This window comes from Pleuronectes platessa, chromosome 20 (assembly GCF_947347685.1).
Source record: "Pleuronectes platessa chromosome 20, fPlePla1.1, whole genome shotgun sequence".
Classification (NCBI taxonomy): Eukaryota; Metazoa; Chordata; class Actinopteri; order Pleuronectiformes; family Pleuronectidae; genus Pleuronectes; species Pleuronectes platessa.
Window position 1 is genome coordinate 6404539 of NC_070645.1, and position 12910 is coordinate 6417448.

At 40.1% G+C, this 12910-nt stretch overlaps 1 protein-coding gene and 2 non-coding genes across 6 annotated transcripts in view; 1 reads left to right on the forward strand and 2 right to left on the reverse strand.

Moving 5' to 3' along the window:
• Nucleotides 1–12910, reverse strand: part of LOC128425802 (partitioning defective 3 homolog) — a 343569-nt gene that overhangs the window by 328405 nt on the left and 2254 nt on the right. The window lies entirely within an intron of this gene.
• On the forward strand, nucleotides 6145–6216 carry trnaw-cca (transfer RNA tryptophan (anticodon CCA)). The gene has a single exon. It is a non-coding gene; the product is annotated as a tRNA-Trp (tRNA).
• Nucleotides 6394–6465, reverse strand: trnaw-cca (transfer RNA tryptophan (anticodon CCA)). Its single transcript has one exon. It is a non-coding gene; the product is annotated as a tRNA-Trp (tRNA).

Consider the following 12910-nt stretch of genomic DNA (forward strand, 5'->3'; position numbering starts at 1 on the left):
TTGAAGAGCAATGAAGAACTAGGTCATTTACTCCATGCACAGTAATGGACAGTTTCTACTTTAGTGTTGAATTCCAAGGCAGAGAGTAACCATGATGCCATACAGCATATGCCATAAGCCATGGTCTACGCTGCATACTGATGTAGATCATGGTGTATGGCTCATCCGCTTCTCACAGTGGCCAGACAAGAACATTAAAGGGGACATATTATGCCCATTTTACCACAGTTGATATGGTTCCTTGGGGTCTTAATGAAATTTCTGTAACATATTTTGGTCAAAATACCACAAGGATCATTAAGACTTAAATGTCTGACTTGTAGCAGCAGCGAGCTAACGCTAGCCGGGCTCCACCGGCCCGGTTAGCTCGCTCGTCCAAGGCCATGTAGTGAGACTCCTTACATGGACATGGTGTGACTATGACGTTTATTTCGGTAGTAATTCGATTCGATGCACTCTAGCGTATCGTCTCTGACATAGAGGAACCACAACAAATCGTGGGAGCTGTTTTTTCCAGAGTTTTTGGGACGGTAGACATGCCAGATACCCAAATTAACGTGTAGAAGCACTACAAAAGTGGAATTTTCATAATATGTCCCCTTTAAAACTCACCTTCTCTCTGCCTCAATCAGTTCAATTGTAACACCGGTATCTCCTCCAACATAAGATTGAAGATTCATTTTACTGGAACATTTTTGTTGGGCTCTTCACTTTATTTCATACAGAAAATATACAAATTTGTTGATAAATAAGCATGAGCCAGCCTGGGTTGCAACAGGGCAGCCCCACACAAAACAAAAGGAGTCTCTTTTCTGCATTGCATGCCCTTTTAATAGCTGACATTTTGACATGTCATGGGTATAAAAAGTTTTAGGGTCATGGTATTTTGCGAGTCCTGTCTATTACAGAATTTTTTTTACTGACGTTCAACATTCATCAGCCCCAAATCCAACATGTTCCACTAACTTTCAGTTTCCATTGTTTGAAGTATCAACGTCTGTAAACAGAAAATACTCACAACGACGTACACCACTTGCGTAAGCGCCGTGTCAATCCAATGCAGAAGTATAAACCAGGCTTCAAACTACAGCCAAGGTCAAACAGCAGTGCTCGGTGCTACAATAATACCACACAGCACAAGCTAGACAATGCATACTTTTTGTAGCTCAAAACATTTCAACAGTTAAAACCTCATTAGACATTTTGAGGTTTTTCAAAAAATGGGATATGACATAAGACAGACAACTTAGCAACTCGATCACCACTCGCTCAGCTGTCGGTAGCATTGCAACGACAACAAGAAAACTGAGAAATATCAGGCAGAATAATTAATTTGCCCCATATGTCAGACGAGCCAACTTGGATCCACGATACACTCGCACAAGGTGTCAATATTTCACTAATGTGTGCCTGTTGCAGTTATACCAAACAGTGTATACACATCTCAAGGAGTTCTAAAGATAACAGAGCTTTAACTCATCTTCTTGAGGAACAAGAGAGAGAGACTGTCCATGGTGTAAAACTGTGAATACCATGTTATCAGAATCAGTGGCATTGAGTTTGAGCGCCTCTATGCCATCGCTACAGTCCTTGATCAACCAAGGTGAGAATATTTCAGTGTCACATTCCTCACGTTCCTCATGCATTTGTTTGGAAGAACAGGATAACAACGCAAATTGATGCTAAATAAATTATGCTATGTATAACCTACAAAATGCATAAAATATTTGTTTATTATTATATTCTCACAACTGTAATTTCCCCCTTATTATTGATGTATTTGTGATTGATTCTGATTTCTGGATTTAAAAACTGATTGGTGTCGGCTGACACAGCTTCCAGTAAAAAGTGAGTGACTGGTCCCAAAAATCCTGATTTAAGCGCCTTTAGTTTTTAGACTTTAGCTCCAGAACACAAAACCTTTCTTTTGCATTCCTTAACGACAGAAAGCCTAAACTAGTAGCAAACTTTCCCTGTCACCCTGTTCATATGCCACTGCCTGACTCAAAATAAATCAGCCCAAGTGACTGTAATATCCCAAAGTCCAATATCCCAGTCCCGCCAACGCCTAAGCCAAAAGCTCAAACATCAAGGATTTAATTTTCTCCTGAGCACGCCTTTTCCATTTCTGTCTGGATGTTAGAGAGGATATCTGGGTGGGCAGATGTTTGGGAAAATCCAGACTAACTGCTTCATCTTAATATATCAGCCAAAACACAGAATACATGAGGACAACTGCAAAATGAAACGGTAATCACAGGTGAATTCTGTATTTTTGTGTCAATGTAATATCCTATTTCAGATGATTCAGATTTGGCAAAGTGCTCTGAGCTAAACATGTGACTCATAGCAGAAATCTAATAGTTATTTAGTGACCAACATGATAGATTCCAGATCAGAAGGGAACGGTGCATGTGCTCAATAGATACACAGCTCTAAAGATACTAGTCACTTCTTTTTGGCAAGATTTGTTTCAGTATCATGTAAGTTAATTAGGCTTAACTGCATTGGGGGAGCTGCTGTATCAATAGCATGAAAAATTAAGCTCATGCTGATAATGAATACTGAATGAATCATGATAATAATATCCTTAAGCTAAACCCATTTTGAAATACAAAAAGGGGGTTGAAAAAAGCCCTTCAGAATAAGATATTTTAACTCTTTTACTTAAGGTAGGCTTCGACACATCGATCATTTGATTAAAAGGGCATCAGGACATGATGTAGCCTAAATCATTACAGTTAGTACAAGTATTAAAGGGTAAGTGCGTTCACTGTAACCAAATTACAATGATGTCAAACAGGCTGATAGGGTTTAGATTTGGTTGGTTTTTGATAAAAGCTCAGTGCAACTACTGACAACCACATTTATTTACTTTATGCATTGAAAGAAAGGGCTTTGTGTGCATAGAGCTCACGGGTTGAAAGACCCTGGGTGCATTAGAGGGATCGAAAGCCAATGACAGACAAAGCCAAGAGCGCTCAGTGATTTTATATATGATTTTTTTTTGCAAATCGTACATGGTTGTTCTAAGTGTTTAAAACAAATATAGCAACGTGAATCAGGAAAGGCAATTTGGCAAATAATTCTTTATCGTAAAAAAAAAAAAATTAAGACGGTGCCTCTGGCGTAAGTGTTGCTGAGCAAGGCACTAAATCCCTGTGTAGGGAACACCACAGGCAAACAACATGTAGCGTGTTACACAAAATGTAAAACACATCTGTGTTTACTGAGTCTACACAAACCTGCCAGTAAAAAACTCCTCAGGGAGTTACACATTTGTCAGGCTTTTGTCAAAGTTGAAATTATAACCTGTGCAAAGAAAGTTGTATGACAGGTTCGAAGGCGCAGAGGATAGAGAAAGACAAATTACACGGACAGATACCCTATCTGACCCCTTTTCCTGAGGAGGAGATGGGAGTCATGCTGGGCAAGATAACACCGAGGATACACAGGTCAAAGACAAGCCAGAGGGAAGCTAGCTGACAGGAGATACAAAATCAACCGGCTGCAGCAGCAGCTTGTGTAAATGCAACCTGCGACTGTGTCTAACAAACTGAGCGACAGAGGTTGTTGCTCACAGTAAAACAAACAAACAAACAAAGAATTATCACACGCTGGCTTTAGCTCGAAGCAGCTCTTTAGCATTTCTCAGCTAGCACGCTCAAACCCAGCAAAAAAAGTTAGCCTTTAGCTAGCTAGCTAGCTGGTGAAGAAAGTCGACACCTAGCAAATTAAAAGGCCATATATTTTTCTCAGTATTGGTGGAAAGAATAAAGAGCGAATATTTCACTTACATATGTCAGTTGGGCAGAAAAACATCTTCAGGTGAATGTAGCTCTGTTTGTTCTGGATGTGCTGTTTGCTAACATGTTAGCCGTAGCTAGTTTATGAAGCGCCACCGATGCAGGAAAAACACAGCTGTATTGAATTAGGTATTAAGGGCTGCATTCCATTTAGCTGTACTCACTTGTGGGCCTGGTATAGTGAATGCTAGCCCACTGTCATCTCACTGACACAACTAAATGGAAAAGACACAGTAAAAACAATTAGTTCCACCAGTAGACCGTAAATAAACCTGTGATTTCTCTGGAGTAAAATATTGGTGTCTGAATGTTTAGTGGTTTACCAGTTTGACTGTTCAATGTTTTAGATACTCTATATAGTGCACTCATTGTTTCCCACAATGCATCATGAAAAGTGGTGTACACCCCATGGTCACTACCGTAGCAATGTATACCATCAAGCATTGAGGGGAGAGGAGGGAGGGCAGCAGGGACAGCCTAACCTGTCGTTTACATGTAAATACTCCAAATGCTAAAAATGCGCATATATCAAGGACTCAAATATTTGAGTCCTTGATACGAAGCAAAATATTTTTTTATATATATATAATATCAATAAATAAGTCAACCATGCTTGTCCTTCAAAAACTCAGTGCTCTGTAACTACAATCATGGCCACAGAAATAAGTTGTTGACAAAACAGTGGATCACACCCAAGAGGGCCTGGCATGGCTTGCATGTTGAAACACTGCGAACCACATAGTTGGCCTTTGCTACAACTTGCTCAGAGCCTGATCCAGCTGGAAGCACTAGCTGTCATCTCACGAAGACGTGGGATGAGGAAACCTAACGGAATAACACAAACTGCTTCAGAAAGTAACAGCCAAGTTATTGATAAAAAAAACTGAATTTAACAAATCTACAGAGTAACATCTTGTGAATACACACAATATTGTTAACCCCTATTATGCAGCCTTAAGGAGTAATATACATTTAATGGATAAGTAAAGCAAATGTATTTGGCTATCCACATCAGAGCTGCTGATTTTATGAGGTCAACTTCAGTTCAATGCAAGCCAGCTAGCCAGCCAAGCATATTATATTAACCATAAATGATTGTCCCACAACTCTTAAAGAAGAGTGGACCTGAGTTATAGCTTTGCAAACATCTCTCTTCAGGCTCGTTGAACAGAGATTAAAAATAATCTCAGTGGTAAATCTTGATATGCAAAGTCAGAAGAGTTTTCTTCTGGCTGAGACACCTTAAAGCTCTCTGCAAAAGTAGCACCTATATGTATTTCTTTACGCAAACAGAAATGCTGATAAAAGTTGTCCATCACCCCAACTGACCTCAAGTTCATTGTATATTCAAACTCCTGAAACCATTTACATTTCCTGATCTGCAAAGCTGCTTCCTTGGCTGCATCCATTGAAGTTTACCTCAACCAATGTGATTATTTCTGCCATAAGAACAGCTCTGCCTCTGGGAAATGACTGTATAACTGTAACTGGGATCCATAAAAGCTAGGAAAAAGAGTCTCTTCACAGTGCCTGACATCGGAGCTAACTTTGACTCAAATATGGAGCTACAGCAGCCTATACTGTTACTGAATGGAAAAGTAATGTCTGTGTATTTTAAGAGCAGAATAAGGGGGCCTCCATGTTAAGACATGTAAAGTGAAGACAGTGAAAGCTGTCAAAACAGCCTTTAAGAATGTGTTGGGAAGGGAAGTGCTTCTCCATATTGCCAGTATTAGCAACACAGTGTTGGACCTTTCTGCCTGAATGACATTTGATTTAACAGCTTGATCCCTTACTCAGTTGTTCCATTAATATAATCTGAATTTGGATTACTTTTTTTCCCAACCCATCCACTGGCATCAGCAGCTAAAACCTATGATATTATATTTTTTCATGAGCCCATTTTTACCCCTTATCCTATAATAGAAAAGGTGTTGGGTCACTTAGAGTTACATGATCGGAGTTTAATGGTAACTACCTGTTATTCTCTGGTGATTAATCTATGATAACAACTGGGAGTGTAATAGTTGAATGGTGTAGGGATGGAGTGAGGTAGGGCAAGCAGGAGTGATAAGACAGAAAAGCACAAAATCAAGTAGTAAACTGGTCGTGGGTCTGACTGTAGTTTAAAAGTGGTATGTGTTCAGGATGTTAAGGTGCACGATCGCTTCTGGGTAAATAAGAAAATGGATTGATAGCGAATTATTGCATAAAAATAATACCAATCTTGTTTCAAACATCTTAACAGGACTTTTTTCTTTGAATCATTCAGTGCTGCAGCATTTCGACAGAAAATTATGATAACACAATTTAGTCTAACAATGCACATTGTGAGCAGGACCTCGTGGCGCAACGGTAGCGCGTCTGACTCCAGATCAGAAGGTTGCGTGTTCAAATCACGTCGGGGTCAGAGTTTTAGGAAATATTCCTTGGTGTAAAGGTAATTTGAAATATTTGACCGCGACACTTCATCATCTGCAGACTTCACAATATGTCATTTGACTGTGACGTTAATTTGAGATTCTGCCATGAAGAATATACAGAGCTTTGTTTATTTGCCAAATGCTATGGTTTTGTCTTAAAAGCCTGACCTCGACGTGATTTGAACACGCAACCTTCTGATCTGGAGTCAGACGCGCTACCGTTGCGCCACGAGGTCCCACACGTCCACATTCTCACGACATGTAGTGTTTTCAAGGAAAATTAGCATCTGCTGTCATGATTTTTCTTCGATGATCAGTCAGTTCTCGCTGGCTAATAGCACGTAATGACATCTTGTTAAAAGGCTGATAAGGTGATTGAATCGAGGGTTGAAGTTAATTCTTACTCCACAAAGGCTCTATACATCCAATAATCTGATGATCTGTGGCCATAATCTGTCTCAATAAAATCTTCAATCAGGATTTTGCTTTTAGTTTGCCACAATGTTTATTTAATAAAAAGTAAAAGGGCCCCTCGAACAGACAAAATCCAAATGTTTTGTGTTTATAAAGACTAAACAAAGTCCTCTTTCATTTTGAAAATACAGACACATAAAGACATGTTGGTGGCTTTCCTAATTATCTCTGAGGTCTGACATTACTGAAGTTATGAGTGGTAGCCGAAAACAAACACACATCTAACTTGTGCAAGATGACGTGCAGTGCTTTGCTCCATTATCCGGCTTCTAACGGTTCAGGCTAATGATTACCAGGATTATCTGAACCAGTGGGTTAACAATACGAAGTCTTGACAAAACACAAGGCCGTGTCTAGGGAGAAGCCAGCACCTATCAAGAACTCATGTTTGATAAGTCACCATGGTCAGTGGCACAATATCTCTCCAAGAAAAGACACAAACAACAGTCACTAATACACTCTTGCATATTATAAACACACCCAGTTATTCACTGTGTTCTCCCTCCAACATTGTTTCAGGTCCTGCTAAATCTGCGACTGTTTTGACAACAAAAGGAATTTCTTTCATTTAACTCCAACAGTGGTGTATAAACAAAGCAAAACCATAAATTAAACACAAAAATGTGTATCAACTTCTATAACCACATTACCAATGACAAGAGGAACTGACCCTGACCCAGAAATCCCCAGCGCAGAATATAATATATGGAGCTTGAAAGCCAGGCATGCAATGGCTTGGCATGGCTATGGCACACTCAGACCTTGGCAGTTACCATTATGGCAAGGGGCCTGCTTGCATTGCTGAGAGTAGCAGCTACTGCCAGAAATTCTCCCAGCTTTGTGTGCAAAACTCAAGCCCAATGCATTCAACTGAGCGTCCAGTGTGGCGGATGCTTTGTCCTCGGCAGTCACAAATCTTTGCATGCATGCTTGTGCCCTCCCTACCATTTATCTTTCTGTAGACCTTCTGTACACCATTCTGTTTACAGCCCTGAAGTCATCTTAGCTTGACCGTGATGAGAGGGAGTCCCGGGAAAGATATGGAACTCGTGGAGGTGTCATTGTCTTTGGTAACATTCAAATGAATACTGAAGTTCAAATGACAGTCAAAGCTAGCCAGAGCCTGTCAGCCAGACGGGTGGCATAGAAGTAGTCTCATATTCTCTTTGACATTGACCAATATGCCAAGCTACACAACTGTACCAATGTCGAACCTACAGTCCAGTCTTCACATATTCGTTGTACAGTTACAAAATGTGTGTTGTATTGACTCAGTAATCCAGTACACTGGATTATACATGGAGCCCTATGAGGTTAAAGTCCTTACTTTGAGGGCATTAACATCCAGTTTTGGTGAACAGTGTAGGAACCATAGACTTTTATGTACAAACACCCCAAAATTGAATATGACTGATAAACATGAACCTAAATGTAGTAATCCTAGTTGATATTTCAAATCCATAGCAGTCTATAATTTTTATATGAACATACTAGTGATAGACTGCATTGTATATAATATAGGGCAGACACCTTCCCTGGTGAGGGTCTGTCGGGCCTGTAGTAAAGGCAGCGTCATTTGTTGTGGGGTTGTTGCCACGTCAAGTGACTTTCAGAGTCAAGAACCCCCCAATGTTCGGCCTTAAAACACCTAGGTCCCCTTTCTGTATGTTCAAGATATTGGTGCTCACCAGTCCTGGACTGTTCATGTAATGTGAACGGGAACATTTTCAAACATCTTTAAAACTTAGAGTCAACACTTAAACCTTGTAGTCTACAGTTTCATTTCAATTCACTATGTGTTTTTATAGAGCACCAAAAAAAACTCTACGTTCACTGACACAGCTCTATAAGATCTCTGCAGCAGCCTTTTAGATTAGTATTTAATTACTGGTTTACTTCTGAATAGACCACCATTTACTGTCACAATAGTATACTGCTATATAAATGCTTGACCAGCCTCCGTGGGAAATTAGAGGCTATTTTGCTCTTTACAATTTGTGTCCTGCAAGCACCCCTACTTTTTCTCTTACTGCTGCTGGAGCTATGAATTGCATACCCTACCTGAAGTCCTGTCCTGATTTAACATGTCCTGTTTCAAGAGCCAGAAGCTAAAGTATTGAGTAAATCACTTCAGTAGGAAGAGTGCAGTGCATGCTGGGTGATGAACATCTTTTCTGGATGCTTGGGCAAATTTCAACTCGTGACTCTTTGGAGGGCGTGTGATGTGTTACTCTCAGATTGTCGGGGGGGAAAGTTCCACTGAAAGGTGTTAGCACAAAAGAAAGGATGATGCTAAGCCAGCTGGAAGAAGAAAGAAGGGAGAAGAAGGGGATGAAGTAAAGCAAGAGATCAAGATGCAAGTAAGGCTAAACTAATTATTGGAAAAACCAGAAGAAAAAAGAACAAGAGGATGAGAGGTTACTGAGTCCACACGTCTCTCCCCTGCTTTGTACCCTGCTGTGGTAGAAAATGACCTCGAAGAAAAATCACTGCTGCTTGACCACAGCTGAACCATAAACCTACTCGTGCTCAGTTACCATCAATCACATAACATCCCATCATCCTACAGCTCCACTGCATCACGTAACCAGTGAGTGGCAGAGTGTAGTGAGCTAATGAACGCAGACAACCCTTCCAAAAGGTACTTCCCGCTTTCTCCATTTGCAGTGTGTTTCTGTAGTGCTGCACTGGCAGAGGCTAATGTTAGGTCCTCGCCTAAGAATAGATTAGGATGGAAAGACTGAAGGCTAACAATTCCCAGAGGAGACAAATGGTGTTTGAAGCACTACATTTGAAAGCAAACTGAGCTGCTCATTCCATTATATCATAGACGCAAAACATGCAGTTAAAAACTTTCTAAATTACAATGCTGCCTGTTCCTTCTATAAAAAGGCCAAGAGCCTCATGGTTTCAATTCCAGAAACAGATGTAGCCAACTGGAAGCATTTTTCGTATACGCTTTCCCTAAAAATGAACTGGTTTAAAACAAACACACAAGCAGATTCTCAGTTGCCCAACTTTGTCGTGCAGCGGAAAAGTGTGTGTCCTGACCTCTTCAACTGTGCTGAATGAAGCAGATTTCCCCTATTTCTCACCACGCAGAGCTAAATGTTACTCAATACCCAATTTGCTTTGAACTGACAAGGAGCCCTTGAGAGACGAGAAGCCTGAGAATAGGGGTCAGAAACTGGAAGTTTGCTAGGTGTGACTTTTATATTGTGGGACCAACAAGCTGAAATGCAGTTCAGTGCAGTTCTTGGTTTTCCATTTCCCTCTGTGCATGTGTCCTGTCGCTGTATATCATTTTCTTTCCCATGTACCAAGAGGACATTATTCACTTCGCAAATTTCATTCTTTGCTGTGCAATTTTGAATCAAGGTGGATGTAATTGCACTTTTTGACATTGATAAATACAAAAATGTATAACCCATGAACTATGGATGGATTCATTTGCTGGAAGTTAAGTTTACGACACACAGTGACCTTGTCTGCCATAAAGGAAAATGTGTGATCCGACACAAGACACTAAAACGCCTCAAAATGAAACCAAAACTTAGACTGAACAAGTTAAATTTGGATTTTAAAGACGTAAAGTCAAGACAAACTCCATTATAGAAATAGTCCGACATTTATTAACACCACAATTTGCTTTCTCGCCAAGACTTAGATGAGAAGATTTCATGTCAGTTTCATGTCTGTACTCTGCACTTGGCATTAACACTGGAAAAGGGATGAACTCCTTTAAATCATGAAAAAGAACCAACGGTTTCATAGTTTATGGAAAATGTTCTAACCTTATTCTTAGAAAAGTTAGCATTTAGAAAGCCTGCTGTTAATGATGTGTAAAGGAGTAATGTAGTTTTTTACAGCTAGATACAGTGCGCATATAGTCTGATCCTGTAATTAACCTGTACACATCGATACCTTTGATTCCATAAAATCAAGGAATTCTAAATGTTCCATCATCTTAGTCTTATAGTTAGTTTCATTATTTCCACATTATGGAGACAGACACTGTTAAGGCGACCGCTGGGCTTTTACTATTTTATGATGTCATGTGCATGTGTACGGGCTGGGAGGGGAGATAATTCATTATTTCATGGCCTTGTCTTCAGAAATGCAGGAACCAGAGCGCACATGCTCATCATATGCTACTGATGTACAGTAAAAGAAAAGAAAGGATGGAGCTGTGGGAACTTTTTTTTCATGAACTCTTCTTCACTAGATATATTCTGCATCTGTTTATTTCAACAACTTGCCTGCACTGTGACATCTCTGCAAGCCTGCAGTTGTGGAATTTTGGGAGGGAAAATGGGCAATTATGCGATTTAAGGCTGCAACCTACTTTTAGGTGGAGCAGCTGTGGGAAAGTGGAGGACAAAGGGATCTGGAGATGTAGATATTTAAAGAGTAAAAGCCACAAATTATGGATTAGGTGGAGACTGTATGTTTTCGTGTGCTTTTGTTTTATGTAGCTGATAGTGTACAAGATGTGGGTGGGTAAACAGCTGAACCTCCAGGTCCTGTCCTCGTGGCGTTTTGTGTTTTTGCCAACAAGGCAGTCCAGAAAGAAAAAAAAAATGTTGAATACTCACTTATTTCTTGACTGGCCAAGGGCTAAATACAATCGCCTTGTCAAAAGAAAAAAACAGGATAAGGAAGCTGAAAACCCATTTAGCATTAATCCTTCATGACTGTGCATACTGTAGTCCAGACTGACTCTGAAGTTAATGGCACTTGAGTGGGTGATTGATGCTGCCTGCCTGGTCCCCTCTGAGACTGTGATAAAGCCGTCAAGTGTCCCAGGAGAAGATCGGGGAACATACTTACAGGGAGCTCAGGGAGGAGATTGCGTCTATAGATCACTGATGTTATTGGCAGCTATAAGAGCAACGAGTGCAAGAATAAAAGGCATTGAAGAATTGTCACAACAGGTCGAATACATGCAACAAATGTTTTGGCAAAGCAGTGCAGGTTGTGCATGATAAGAGGTGGATAAAGACATTAGAGTCCAGCAGAATGCAGGTGGAGGTAAAAGAACAGGCTAATTTACATTAGCATCTAAATACCAGAGCCGTATGCAAGCCTACGAGTCTGGCCGGGTTCTTATTTTTTTTAAATTTTGCAATAATATTCAGGTTTGGGTCAAGTTCAATCACGTTGTCGACGCTGTTTTTCTTTCACTGCACATGCCCGTAGGAACTGTTGGGTTTCTATAGACTTTGTAAGGTCTCGACTTTGATCTTGAGATGATGTAGGTTATGATTTGGCACTATACAAATAGAATTGATTCGAGTAAAAATCTGGCTCTCGGCAGGTTCAAACACAAAAAAAACAGCAAGCCTGTTGGATTCAGTTTGAGCTTGGGTAATTTGCTCTCAGGTTTGGTCAGGTTCAGGCAGAAAATTACTCCCCGCTCATAAACCAGATTAAAAAACAATTAAAAGGGCTGGTGGAACAGGCACAAAGGTCAAATGAACCCATAAAGTCTGGTTTTTGTTGGCTGAGCTGAATCCACTTTTCCACCTCTTCCAAAGCCATGTGAACAGCTGTGTCATTTGTTATGATGTTAGCATGACTTATAAACAGTATATATTTTTGAATATTTATAATAATTAGGTTCCCATGGCTTTGCAATTGTAGAGATTTTCCTTATTTCATCAAAACATTTAAAATAGTTAGAGTATAGTAAAGGACGACAGATGAATGAGATACCTGTGAGTCTGTATAATTTCATGACTTCTCTACATGTCTTGGTTTGTTTTATAAAATGTCAGCGTAAACACAAACTGCACCACAACTAATAGTCTGCAATGTATCTGTGATTTTTCCTTGAACTGACATATATGACATCATTTGCTCCTCTGTTTTTCATGCTAATGGTGAACCACCTTAGATGACTGCTGTAATATTGCAATGACTCTTAGGAAGCAATGATGTTTTTTTTATTACGTTGTAATCACAGCCATAAAAATTCAACTTTTGCACTTTTAGATTAGCATTTAATGCTCGACTATGTCGCTGTCAGCTGCAAGACTGCATAAATCTCCAGCGAACCTGAGTGTGATTACATCTTCCAGTAGTCCAAAGGTCTTGGCCGGTCTGCGATACCATAGTTAGTGTTGACCTGGAGCCAAGCGTTCTCAGGAGGGAAAGCCTACACTTCTACATTTACAGTACCACTGCATGGATCAATGTACCAGTCGC